This window comes from Fringilla coelebs (assembly GCF_963513975.1).
Source record: "Fringilla coelebs genome assembly, chromosome: 1".
NCBI lineage: Eukaryota > Metazoa > Chordata > Aves > Passeriformes > Fringillidae > Fringilla > Fringilla coelebs.
Genome location: NC_140028.1, coordinates 138,733,564 through 138,747,158, shown reverse-complemented (window position 1 = coordinate 138,747,158; position 13,595 = coordinate 138,733,564). Strand labels below are relative to the sequence as shown.

Genomic DNA, 13,595 nt, shown 5'->3' with positions numbered 1-13,595 from the left:
AGCCTGATTTGTCTGGAGACAAGTGACTGTCAGATTTCCTCAGCCTAGGAAGTTAATCTGAGCACTATCTGTCATCTAGTAATTGTGCTAAACTTCCCAGCACTTACATCAAGCCAAATATTTAGGATACTAAAATGAAGATTAAACATGGAATTTTAAATAAAAATTATTCCAGAACAAGTGCTTGGATTTTAAAATATTTCAAATTACTGTTTTGAATTGTTTTGCAATTTTATCTCTCACATGAACTAAATCTTCCTATTCACTGTAGGCTTGTCTAGTAAATATAGTTGTTTCCCCTCTACATTGTATTTTCCTTGGTCTGGATTATTACCCACTGGAGTACCTTACTTAGCCTTTTTGCTATCTGACAAGCTAATTAAAAAGTTACTTGAAGTTGCAAATAAAGAAGTAAAAGATTTAGAACTATAAAAAGTAATCTGTATTCTTCTATAATAGCATGTCTCTGGGGGATATAAAATGACTGCAACGTACAGTCAGGAATAAATGGTAACACAGCAAATCAGAGCTGCAATTTCACCTCCCATTAAGAGATTAAATAATTTTCCTTTGACAGTGATTGCAGTTGAGCTTCACTGTAGCTGAAGCTGAGTTTGACACCTGAAGGACAGAACATTACCCAGAGGGACCTGGACAGGCTCAGGCAGTGGGGCCATGGGAACGCCATGAGCTTTGGTGAGACCAAGTACCAGGTGCTGTCCTGGCTGGGGCAAGCCCAGGCACCATCTCCTGTCCAGAGATGGAGAGCAGCCCTGCTGGAAGAGCTTGGGGCGAGTGAGAGGCTGGACATGCCCCAGCCATGGGCACTCACAGCCCAGAGAGCCAAAGGTGTCCTGGGCTGCATCCAGAACAGGTGGGCAGCAGGGGAGGGATTCTGCCCCTCTGCTGAGACCCACCTGGAGCACTGCATCAGCTCTGGGCTTCCAGCACAGGAAGGACATTCTTGGAGCAAGTCCAGAGGAGGCCACCAAGATGATTTAGAGTGATGGAGCATCTCTCCTGTGAGGAAAGGCTGGGAGAATTCGATTTGTTCAGTCTGGAAAAGTGAAGGCTTTGGGGTGACCCAGTTTCAGCTTTTCAGTATCTGAAGAGAACCACAAGAAAGATGGAGAGGGACTTTTTACAAGAGCATGTAGTGACAGAGCAAGGGGGAATTGATTCAAACTGAAAGAGAATAGGTTTACATTACATATTAGGAAGAAATTCTTTACTGTGAGAGTGGCCGGGCACTGGCACAGGTTGCCCAGAGAAGCTGTGGATGCTCCATCCCTGTAAGAGTTCCAGGCAAGGCTGGAGGGAGCTCTGAGCAACCTGGTTTAGTGGAAAGTATCTCTGCCTATGGCAGGGGGCTGGAACTAGATGATCTTTAAGATCCCTTATAAGGACATAGAATATGAAAGCACACGTTGTTTTAAAAGTGTGTGTTGACAAAGTACAGCAGACTTTTCCTCCCACATTTGGCCCAGCAGGACCATTAGGTCCTTTGTCAGAAGCTGCAGAAATGGTCAGGAGCTCCTGAAATGGGAATTCATTCCTTTTTTCCAGAGAAGGTTTTTTTTCTTTTGTAAGATCTTGAAGATCTTACTGTTCCTAAAATACCTGCTTGCTTAGAGGAATTTTAAATGTGAGTCTTCTCACTTGTGTTTATTTATTGAACCCTTGGGAGAAAGAAGTCTTGTTGTATATCTAACAAAGTACCCTGAAAAGATCTATATTTAAAACAAGCCTACTCACCTGCCTGACAGCACAGTTCTGAGAATTATCTCATTGCTTGGGGTTCATCCAGAGCCCTGGGGGCAACTTGTTCCCTCAACACCCCAAAGATGCCACTTGCACTGCAGTGAGCCCCAGGTCACCCCCCAGTTTAGGGCCCTGAGCTCAGTTCCTGGGGCTGGGATGGATTCCCTGGCAGTCCCGGCTGGTTTTCCAGCAGGTGGCAATAACCCACAATGGGTGAGGGGCAGGGTCTGTGCGGCTGGGCCGGGAGTGCCCCAGCAGCCCTGCAATCCCTGCGGTGTGGGGAGAGGCAAAGCAGGGAAGAGAGAGCAAGGCAATGAATAATAGATCACTAAAATCTAGCCAGCGAGAAAGTGCATACACAGGAGAGGGATAGAGTGCATAATTCATCTATAATTGCTTGGAGGGGGGTTTAAATAAAGAAGAGAGCTGGGTTTTGTTTCCCTTTGTTTCTCTTTTGAGTTTTCCAGCAGTGTAAATGTATTTTTATTCACCTGTCTTGGCCTTGGGGCTCAAAGGTGACCCAGCTACCATCCTGCCATCTGTCAGGTGATGGGGCTGGTCACACATGAGATGCCAAGGCGTGACTGAAGCATGACCTAAAAACGATTGTAGCCTATAACACTGCAGGCCCAAAGTGGGGAGCGAGGATACACCTTTCAAAAGACCGGGACAAAATGCTGATACCATCTTGTCAATGGCTATTTCACAGCTCCTGAAAATACCCTGAAGGAATTTCTATCTTGTGATTCATGGTTAATCATTCTGCTCACTTTGCAAGCCATAAAATGTAGTGAGGTTCACTTTTGTCACAGAAAATAAAAACCTGTTTAACTTTCTTGAATGAATGAACAAGGTAGCACAGGCTAACTTGGAGTCTGTAAAGGATGTTTCCTTGGGAATTGAGTATGTTTGTGTCTGAAAGTGATGATTCTATGTGATAACTTACACCCTGCAGTTGTAAAGATTAAACACCACTAATTCTTTTTTGCATTACAGGAAGTCACAGAAATATAGGCCCATGGTCTCAACTCAGAGGTCTGTTTGTGCCAATATCCTGTCTCTGAAAGTCAAAAAAATTAAGCTCTTCTGAAGGAATAGCAAGTGAGACAACATGCCCTGGTTTCCTAATCACCGGGGGGAGGGATAGAAGACTGGTCTCTGCTGTAAAACCTGAGCATTTGTGACTGCCGCTGTTCCAGGGCTACCTGTGTAAAGTGCCTTTTGTTCTCTCATCTTGCTACACTCTCGACCTTGGTGAAAGGCTTTGGCAATAAGTTTCATGTTCTAGTTTGTGTGAAAACCTTTCTCAGTTTCTGCTTTGTAGCATTTCAGTATCACTGGATGTTCCCTTCTGGTTTTGTTGTTTTTTTTTTTTTTTTGTAAATAAATGCACTTAGAAACTTTTGATCTGAGTTGTCCTTACCATGATGACTTTTTTTTTTTTTTTAGAGTTTCCTGGTACTGATCTTTTTCAAAGATGAATGTTTTCAATGTCTTAAAAAAAAAGGCACAATAAAGCGGGAAGAACGGGTAATGCCCACTCAGAAAACATGCAGAAGACTGCCTACAGAGCTACTCACATAAGAGAAAACAACACTTCACTTTCTATGTCTCCCCTGTCCTCTTTTGAGAAGCAAATGCAAAGGGCTGAGGAAGGTAATTGTTTTGTGGGGGCATCTGATTGCAAGAGCAATAGCTGAAGACCTAAAACTGTTAGAAATTAGTAACAGTTAGAAGTTAGTAACTGTTTATTATTTCCTCATTGCTGCATCAGCGGACGTGTTCTAACTTCTGCTGTCATGGCAGCTTCTCAGCCCCCACAACAATAACCTGTCTCATGCTTATTGCTGAATTATGGCGTGTCCAGCACCTAACAAAACACTCAATTTGTGGCATGCAGAGAATACCTGGTCCAGGCTACCAGCTCTGCCTTTCTGTTGCTGTTCTATTAAGATGGAGCTGATGCAGTGAGTGCCAGAGATCCCTTAGTGCCAGATGGACTGGCACAGAAAGCTGCACTTCGAGAGGCTTGCTCAGAAGTGACTGTCCTGCCCTTTATTTTCTGACCAAGAGATGACTGTAGATACTGTGGTTCTTCTGAGGATAACTTGTGGTTATTAATGCGCAAAACAATTTCCATTAAACAGGAGTGGAAATGGGAGATATATTTCCTAGCGAATTGTAAATTAACAAGAAATTTGGCTTCAGTCATTCAAAAAATTCAGATTTGATCTGTACTCATTTGAACGATGCTGCCTAGGGAGAGCAAAGGAAAAACGATGCCATTGTATTCCTATCACAGAGCTGGGGGAGGGCGACGCCTCTTTTGAACATTCCAGCTTGGCATGAAAAATGCAGGTTCAGTATCTGCTTGAGGGGATTTAAGCCCCCTCTACCACCTATTTTTCAGTCCTTCATCACTACCAGCCACACCATTTAGTATTCTGGGGTGCCTGCAATACTGTTGCTGCCGTTCCACTTAGCATTAATAATTAAATCTTCACTGCAGAGAGACTGAGCTTGAGATATCTTCCATCCTCGAGGAGTGCTCCAGGCTGAGACGCATTCACACCCTTTGTTTCAATGACTGCTCATATATTTTCCATGCACCAAAACTGTGGCAGTCAGAGGCACCAAAGGTGGCCCGTTTAGAGTGATCCTTGTGGTTAGCAGGCTAATCTGGAAGAGATTATAAACATTATTTTAAACCAAATTTCTGCTTCATTTGAACTAAACTACAAGGTCATTGTTTTGGTATAAAAACTCTAACATTTAAATTTGTTTTGACCCTGGTTTTAATTTTGTTCCCCTCCCCCCACCCTCCTTGCTCTTTTTTGTCTAGGCAGGAAGCCCGAGAACTCTCCCTCCCTTTTCATTAATTGCAAACATAATGCTAACAAAACTCTGAGCCAGTGAACACTTCTCACTTGGCTTTGGAGTTTATTCATCCCTAAGGTAGAGCTATTATTTCATAATTGGAAGCACCTTCAAGGGACTCTTTTATCAGTAGTTTAATAGATACTTACAGCTCTGACACTGCTTCCTTGTGAATCTCTCTCGGTGTTAACAGCTTTTATCTTGGCTCAGCTGTTTGCAACTGCTCCGGGCCTCCCCCCTTCCAGGACATAGTTTCATCCTGACCGAAACCAGCATCCTACACAGCTTCACTCTGTCATTGCTGCAGACAGGTGCTCACCATATTTCTTCCCATGCTGCAGGAAGAGATCATGACCTGAGTTATGTAAAACAGCGGATGGAGAGAACATATTATGTACTGGTAAAGTCATGACCTGCTATGCACAAGGCCTCTAGACTTTCTAATTAGGGACTGAGCTAATTAGAACTGGCTAAAATGCCCATGTAGTGCACAAGTTTTTATTTCATGGGCTTCAAAAGAGATATAAGCCTCTAAAAGGTTTAGAATTTATTAAAGTGAAACCTGACTTGTTGGTTTCTCTGGGTCTGGATTGAAGGCACTTGAGACAGTAGTTCACGTTTGGACTCGAGTGTTTATTATTTCTTATTAGTAAAACAGTCTCACTAATGTGAGTTTGGCAGCTTTTCATTAGAAGGCACAAAATGGCCAACAATCTCTTGTTTCAAAGTCTTTTAAGACTAAACTATCAAATTAAGAACTGACACCTAGATTATTTTCCCTTTTAACCCAATAACAGATCTCAAAGAGCCCACAATGTGGACTTTTCTGCCCAATTATAATGCCACCCAAACCCATGAAGAAGGAAGAAGAAGCACAAAGAGGAAACCCAGGATGACGCCCTGTGCCCTCCATCTTGCTTCCATCCACAACATTCCAAAGATCTCAAAACCTGAATTTCTCACTAAATGATACACCTACACTGCTCTCTACAATCTATTTCACACTTTTGTGGATTCTACTCTATCTTGAAGTCTAGGAAACTTTCTCCATGAATGAGGGTCAAAGTCAGTGCTCCCCTGGGGGTCAGGGCAGCCCAGAGCAGACAGAGAAATATTCCCAGTGCTCTGGGTTTCCACACTGACTTTTCAAATGAAGTCTGTGGTTACATGAATCAGCAATTTTTATGAGAGTTTGGGGATTGCTTTAATGACTTTGATAAGGGTAAGACATTTGCACAAACATTTTAGGGAGTGCCAGCTCAGTGAATGGCTGAGGCGGGGGAAAAAGGCATGAGACCAGAGCTACAGCAAAGAGGTCCAGTGCAGCGTCACAGCCAACACAGCCTCTGTTTTCTCCTTTTCTTTATTGCAGAGCCATTGTAATGGTCAAACCATGACCTACATGAAACATTCCAGGGGATCCTTTGCATCAGCTTGGGATGTAAAACTATGCTGGCTGAGCCAAAATGCAAAAAATTTCCATTCTTTCTAATAAAACTTCCATTTTACTATTTAAAAACCACATGAAAATAACAAAGACCCAGCCAATCCCCTTTTATCACTTTCTCCCATGGTTTCCTTTCTAGTGAAAAGCTGGAATGAATCATTTCTGGTTAGAAGCAGGTGAGACAGCAGCAGCATTGACTGTGTCACCTACGGCGTTATTGCTAGGCCAGCCTTCGAGCAATGAAATTCTTTATAAGGGTTTCTGTTCACTTTTCAGTGGAAAGAGGAAGGAAAACCAGCAGAGAAATTTGCAAGAAAGCAAACATAAGACAAAATGTGGACTTGGATTCCTTAAGATATCTCTGTTTGAAGGAGTGATGGATTGGAAAGGGTTTGTGCTCTGAACTCCAGTGACTCCTTGGGAATGGCTATGATATACTGAAATTACTAAGAACTCTGAGCCAGCACATAGTTTCCTTCATACCAGCCCACTCAGGGACTTGAAATAACTTTTTTTTTTTTTTTGGTCAGAAGCAAAACTCAGAAATGAAAGATAGAAACACAGCTTTTCATGGAAATGTCATGACCTTCTACCTGACTCTTTCTGCAGTAGCTATTGGCACAGGAGGATTTTTTTTTTCTTTTTTGAAGCAGAATGAAATTCAGAAGAGTTGGTGCAGGGGCTATGATGGAACAGAGGAACTGGAGAAAGAAGAATAAAAGGTGGCATCTGTACTAGTCAATTAAACACAGTCACAGGTGCTGGAACTTGATCATCCATACTGTGAAATTGTGAAAGCAGTCCTCCCCATGGCTTTGGTGAGAGGCTAGTTTGCCATCTCCCACACATGTTCTGCAATAGGACCATTCCCAGCCAAGATTTAGACTGTGATTTGCAAGAATGTTTACTCAGTTGAATATCACAGTGTGCAGATTAGGTATTTTTGTGAGTCACTGGGATGCGTAGAGTGAAACCTCTTCCACCAGGATTGTTCTCTAGCTCAGTTTTCTTCAAGAACAGCCCCATGGTGACTAGGCAATGCCTTCAAGAGAAAATATCGTGCTTATATAACAAAAGAATCTGGAGAACACGTGAAAAAAAAAAAGTGTGTCTATTGTTCATATGATTTCAGGCAGCTGAAAATGAAAATCTAAGTAGCTCATTTTTCTCCTTTGAATTTGTCTAATTCTTCGTGAACGTGAAAACTTTTGGCATTCACTATTTCCAGTGGCAGTGATTTCCACTAAGTACATGAACAGACTCTACAGGGCAATTGATCTCATCACATATAGGTGCCTACCTTAAGAAGAGATGAATTACTCCCCAGACTCCTTTGATTGTGATAAATAGAAGTCCACTGAGTCTGAAGGGAGCCTTCTGAGTCTTTGTCATCCATCTTTGATGTAGATACACACTAACAGATACCCAAAAAATACTTGGGCAGGATGAACCTCTCCTCTGACTCTTAGCTGTGCTTGTGAAGGTGAGGGGAAACCTATCCAGGCTGTCAGTTTCTGCTGTTCCTCAGAAAAAAACACGCAGTATTAACCAGACAACCTCACATAACTTCACTTTGGCCATCCACTGGAGCTTTGCTGGACGTTGAGGAGCCTCTGTGGTTGCATGGGACCAGCAATGTGCAGTATGAGTTGGAGTTCCAGTTTCAGAGCACCCACCAGTGACTGGGTTGTTTACCAAGTCACACCAGACCCTTGCACTGAAGTAAATTCTGAACTGCTGTGATTTGAGGAACCAGAAACTCCCCTGTGAATCTTCTCTAAGCCTGAATTTGGTGCAGTATAATAGAATTTACTTCAACATGAGTAAAACATTTATCACACTAGGTCTAATTTAATTTTTTTTTGCAAAGCTATGTATTATTTAGATTCTGCTTATCAGTGGTTGATAGACAACCCTTCCTTTTCATTAGAAAACATACAAGGTACATAGAAATTCAAGACACTTTTGTGGGGCTATCCTTAGTTCTCCATGGTATAAATGGACATTTACATTGTGCCTTTGAATATGAGCACTTTTTATTATAGGTTTATAAGATTAGATATTACTATTAGAAGGATTAATTGCCTGTTAGCTCAAACCATGATGAGATCAAGACACGACTGGCTGTGCAAAGATGACTAAGATTTAGCTTAGGCAGAGGTCTTAGGCCAAGGTAGCACAAAGAAGTGTTCGCCTTCATCTACTGTAGGCTTTAGCTATTCAGTCAGAAAATTATTCATTACTTTTCTCCACTTTTAATTCTGTGCTGTGACTCAGAGGTATATTTTAGTGCTCCACACAGAAGTGATACAGTTTGGAATACTGTGCTCAATAAGAGAAAGGTGATAAACCGTTTAATTACACAGGTGAGTAGGGAACTAGCTCTTGGCAAGAGCATAATCAAAAGATCTGTTAGACCAAAACAAATCTCACTTTGTTCTTTAGTAAGGCTGACAATCAGATAGCTGCACAAAAATGTCCTTCACTTGCAAACTGAAACTGCAAATACAAACAATAGGTATGTCTGAATTTTTGTTACAGCTTCCACTGGATGCTCCAAGAGAGATGAGATTATTGAAGATCACAATGGTGATGTGGCTAACAAACAGAGCAAGTGAAAAAGCATGTGTTGGCCACTGTCCACTCTGCCTAATACAATTTGCAAAAATAATCTGCTGGCAAAATGGAAGAATTTTACGAATTCCTTGCTGATTTTTCACAGTAAAACAAATCATCTTCTCTGAACTGTGGATAAAAGTTCCTCCTTAAGGCAGAAAATTCCTTTGTAGCGTAATGGTGAAAGAAGTTCTTTACTGAGCTGGTGAGAAATCTGGGTTCTTTTTTCTATAGTCTTTACTTTAGTTGCTCCCTCGTCAATTGATTTTCCTTATAATGCACAGTTATATAAATAAAAATGGCTCATCTATTAGTTGAGTCAGGAGATGGGGAGTAAATTGACAAGTTCATGCAAAAAGCCCACAGCATCTGCACTTTGTGAAAAAGTGCTTTTGTAGTACAGAGAAAGAACAGAAAGAAGGAATTGATTGTATGTCTATGCGTAGGTGGTAAGAGTATTTTTAGATAGAGGTGAGAGGCTGGAAGCTGTCAAAAAACTGAGAGTAGGAGCAGAGTACACAGGAGATGTCTCAGGTAATGTGTTTTAGATCAGACAAGCCATTGTAAAAAGTACATTTGTAAGTGGGATTAAAAGTAAAATAAAAATATATTCTATTTATATCAAAAATATTAGCTGAAATAAGTGCATTTGTCTAAATTCAGAATGGTTTCTCTAGAGCATATCGCTGCTAAGGTTAGAAGACCAAAAAGAGAAAGGTCTCTAAAAAGGAGTGAAAACTTGAGGAAACAGCAAAATTAGCAAGGTGGATATTTGCAGTATCTGCCTGTTAGGCGTGACAAAGCTTTTTGTATTTGCCTTCTTGCATTTCTGAAAGAAAGAATCAACACAGTTCATAATGAGATTATGTTTGGTAAGGAGGGGTGGCAAACAATGAATAAACAACCCAGATTTAATACCAATCACGTTTTCAGCAGCACATTTCTGCTGGTTACCTAACACCAGTTCTGGCACTATGAGTAACAGGATGGCAGCAGCCACTCTCAGATACGCATTTCTAATTAATTAAAACATGACACACATCTAGAATTACTGTGACTGAGGCATAAAATAATGGACAGCTGAACTTGCAGAGATTTGATTGAGACTCAGAAGAAGAAAAAATAGAAAAGAAAAATATGGCAATTTCACCTTCAAAATTAATAGGCTCAGCTTTTTTATACATATAACACTGGTACTTGAGAACTTTGAATCTGAGAAGTGAAAGTGACATTTCTATGTCTAATTCAAACACCAGAAATGGATTTTTTCAAGACTTCATTTTCAGAATTGTGAAACTTGTTTTCTATGGATTTGTGTTTTATCATAGATAGTAACTATCATCTTTTTTTTTTTTTTCACAATTGCAGCATTTATGATGTCACTTTCTTAAGTAGATTTTTCTCCACCTCTCTATGGCTGACTGCTTCCACAGACCTTGTGGGAGCTTAACAACCTTTAAGGGAACTCCCTTTTGGCAAACACAGTTAAATTTGGACAAAGGTTTTGAAGGTTTGGCGTAATAGAACAGATAGACCCTTCAATCACTGATGTTTCATAAGGAATCAGCTTACAAAGAGAGAGATTGATGTTGTTGTGTGCAAGGTATGATACAGAACAGTCAGAACACAATAGATACATGAACTGAGTCCTGTACTCTCTACCATAGCTCACATGTACTACATAAAGCAATTATAGTTGGCAGTTCTTTCAGTCTGGGATTTGTGAGGTCAGTACATGTACTGGGTGTTTCCAACCAATATTTACAGGTAGTCCCATCTGAGGCATGAGTATGGCAGCATTCCTACATCTCTGGGAAAAACAAGTCCCAGTGAGTAAAGGTTGTGAACTTTAGCTCTTTCTACTCCAGTGAAAGGGCAGAGAAATCCTTCATAGGCAGAATACGCAACAGATCTAAAACTGGAACTTGGGCTGGACAGTTTATTTGTAATGTGGAATCTTTCATGACTGCATTTGGGCAGGGACTCAAAATTACATATCTTCTGGCACCTTCAGCTCTATTATGCTTGTTGATCTTATGTGGGACCATTGGTTCAACCCTGACTCAGAGGGAAGAGTGCCTCAGACTGAATCACTAATGCCGTATCCTGCAGCACTCTAGTGAAGCCTTGGCACTAAGGAAGGATAATTACAATGTGGTTACTGTGACTGATTTTTGGGATGCTTTTATATACACCTCAGGCATGACAGCAGGTAAAGTGCAGTCAGCTTGTTCAGAAGTATCCAAGTGTCCCAAGTACATTATTTTTAACCACAAAACTGGGCATACAGATAGAAACCTACTAGACAGAAACATCCAAATTACCCGGTATCTTTTTCATGTATGTATAGTTTACAAAAGAGCGAACATGAACAAAAAAACTACTACTTTTACACATTTCTTTTGCCTTTTAAGGGTAAATAATGGACATTACATACAAGATGTTGTTTCCCTTACAATAGAAATGCTGGTGTCTAGTCTGTTTTTTCCAGACCCTCTGAATAACTGCTGAATGCATGGTTGTGACAGTGTTATCAGTCTTACAACACCAATAGAATTTTAATAATTATGTTTTGTGAACAGACAGCCCAAAGTCAAATGATCCTTGGTGTCAAGGGGACATTTCCACAAGTACTCAGGCTCGAGAAGAAGCTTTGAGGTGTATGCAGTGTTTTCTACTTGTCTTGCAAGTTTGTTGCATAACACACATGAGATTTCAAGGAATCAATACTGAAAGTTCAAGATGGACTGCAATTCCACTTGAAAATATGTCCACGTGTTCAATTAAACCTATTGATGCTGTTTTCATCTTTTCCTCAGGTAAAGTCTGTTTCTCTCTCCTACTGGCACTTCTCAGGTCTTTTCCCATTGCTTGTCCCTCCATCAGCAAGCCTGTTCTTTCCACCTTTTGATGGTTTTACTGTCTCCTTCCTTGTGTTAAAACAGTCAAAGAAGAAGTTAGACCAGCATTATCCTTCATTAGATTAATGGAGTGCAGACAGTTTACACATCTCCATGCCATTGTTTCAGGCTGTTTGCAGATTCATTCAGATACCGCTGGCTGTATCAGTTACAGTCAGTTCATGCTTTCAAGATTATCTTTGCAACCAGGAGAAGCAGATACTGCTTTTTCAAAGAGAAAGATAAGATTACTTACAATTTGAAAATGCTATGAAGCCCACCTAAATATTTTCAAACAATGTTTGAAAACTTTTTTTAATATAGTAAGAGGTACCAAGCGAGATAACTCGAAATAAATATCAAGGACTATTTCTTACTATTTCTCTTTGGGCAACTACCTAAAAAATGTGGTTTCTTCAGGTACCGTTTATTGAGCAGTCAGACCGACCCCTGTTTGCAGGGAGGAAGGTGCGTGGTTTTTGTTTTCCCTCTCTTCGTTTCATCAGGGACAGAAAGACCTGGGTGTTTCACACGCCGCATCACTTGGGAGCTGTTGGCATCGCTCCAGCAGCCCACGGCGAGGCGGACAGCAGGACGGACGGAGCGGCCGGTACGAGCACCGATTTCTCACCGGGGGCCGGGCGGTCCCGGTCCCCGCCCCCGCCCCACCCCCGCCCGGTCCCGCCCCGGCACGTGACCCACGGTGACGCCGCCGTGCCCTGGAGCCGACACTCGCCGGGGCCGCGGCGGGAGCGGAGCGGGAGCCGCCGCAGCCGGAGCGGGGCCCGGGCGGCAGGTGGGTGGCTGCGCCGCGCCCCTCGGCCCGCCGGGGAGGGCGGGGACGGGGAAGAGCGTGGCGCTGCCGCCGCCGGGACGGTCGGGCAGGGCTGGGTGGCCCCGCGGGGGACCGTCCGCGCCCGGGCCGGCGCAGGGGCCGCAGCCCCCCGGCGCCGCCGCCCTCCCGCCCTGCCTCTCCCGGGGCGCCTCGCGGGGCGCTCCCCGCGCCCGCCGGGGCTCCGGGCGGCGCCGCCCCGCGCTGCCCCCGGCGGCGGCGGCGGCTCCGTTCCGCGGGCGGCGCCGGGAGCGCCGAGTTGGCGGCGCCGGGAGGCAGCTCCGCACCTGGGCGCCGCCGCGGGCCGCGCTGCCGGGCGGCGGGGCCGGGCCGCCCGCGCTGCCGTGTGCGAGCGGCGCCCGCTCACCTGCGGGAGACAAAGGGAGGCAGCGGCGGCCCCGCCGGGCCGGGGGGATCTGCCGCCCTTGTGTGAACTTGAGCGCGGTAACTTGGGGTGGCTGGGCTGGGCTGGTCGGGGCGGCCGAGCCGCGCTATTTATAGCCAGCCCTCGCAGTCAACAACTTAACAAAAGCCCGCACCGAGGAGCGAGCGGGGCTGGCAGGGAGGGAGGGAGCGAGCGAGCGGGGGGAGGGGGGCGCGGGCTGCAGCGGCGCTGAAAAGTTGTCCTGACACTTGTTTAAAATGCATCGCTTATTCAGTGCTCTGAGTCACGGGCAATTATTAAATGGTTGCTTATTATGCCTCTAGCGTTTAAAGACGGGTGAGCTCCGGGTAGGTAGTTTACTTGCGACTAGTGCTCGATTTCGAAGTGTGTTTGAGGAAAGAGCGAAGGGCTGAGCTTGTTTTCATACACCTTGTAAATTGTCTGTGTTTTGGTTATATCTGTCGTTTCCATTTGCCTCCATTTGTATGCAACTTTTGCATGCTCTCAGTGCGTGCTTTGCAGAGGGAGGCTCTTGCAGGCTCTGGCCTGCAGGAAAATACTGGCTGAGGAGTCAGGTGTGCTGGGCAAGCATCGTGCCCCTTGGGAAGAGAGGTATGAATGGGGCTGAAGTCTGACAAGGGACCAGTCTCCCAGGCAGTGGTCATGCAGATACAGCCTGAACCCGTAAGAAAACTGCCCAGGGAGAAGCAGAATCATGGAATCTATTGCGGTGGAGCAGGGTATCTCATCTGGCCTGAACTGTTAGAATTTATCTTA

General features: G+C 43.8%; 1 protein-coding gene across 6 annotated transcripts in view; it reads left to right on the top strand.

The window, feature by feature from the left end:
• Positions 1 to 12,299: 12,299 nt before the first annotated feature.
• Positions 12,300 to 13,595, top strand: part of ARHGAP12 (Rho GTPase activating protein 12) — a 75,061-nt gene continuing 73,765 nt past the window's right edge. For all 6 annotated transcript variants that reach the window (XR_014616789.1, XM_084222493.1, XM_084222492.1 and 3 more), the window contains exon 1: positions 12,300 to 12,397. The gene's annotated coding sequence lies outside the window, so the exon portion shown is untranslated. The remainder of the gene's footprint in view (positions 12,398 to 13,595) is intronic.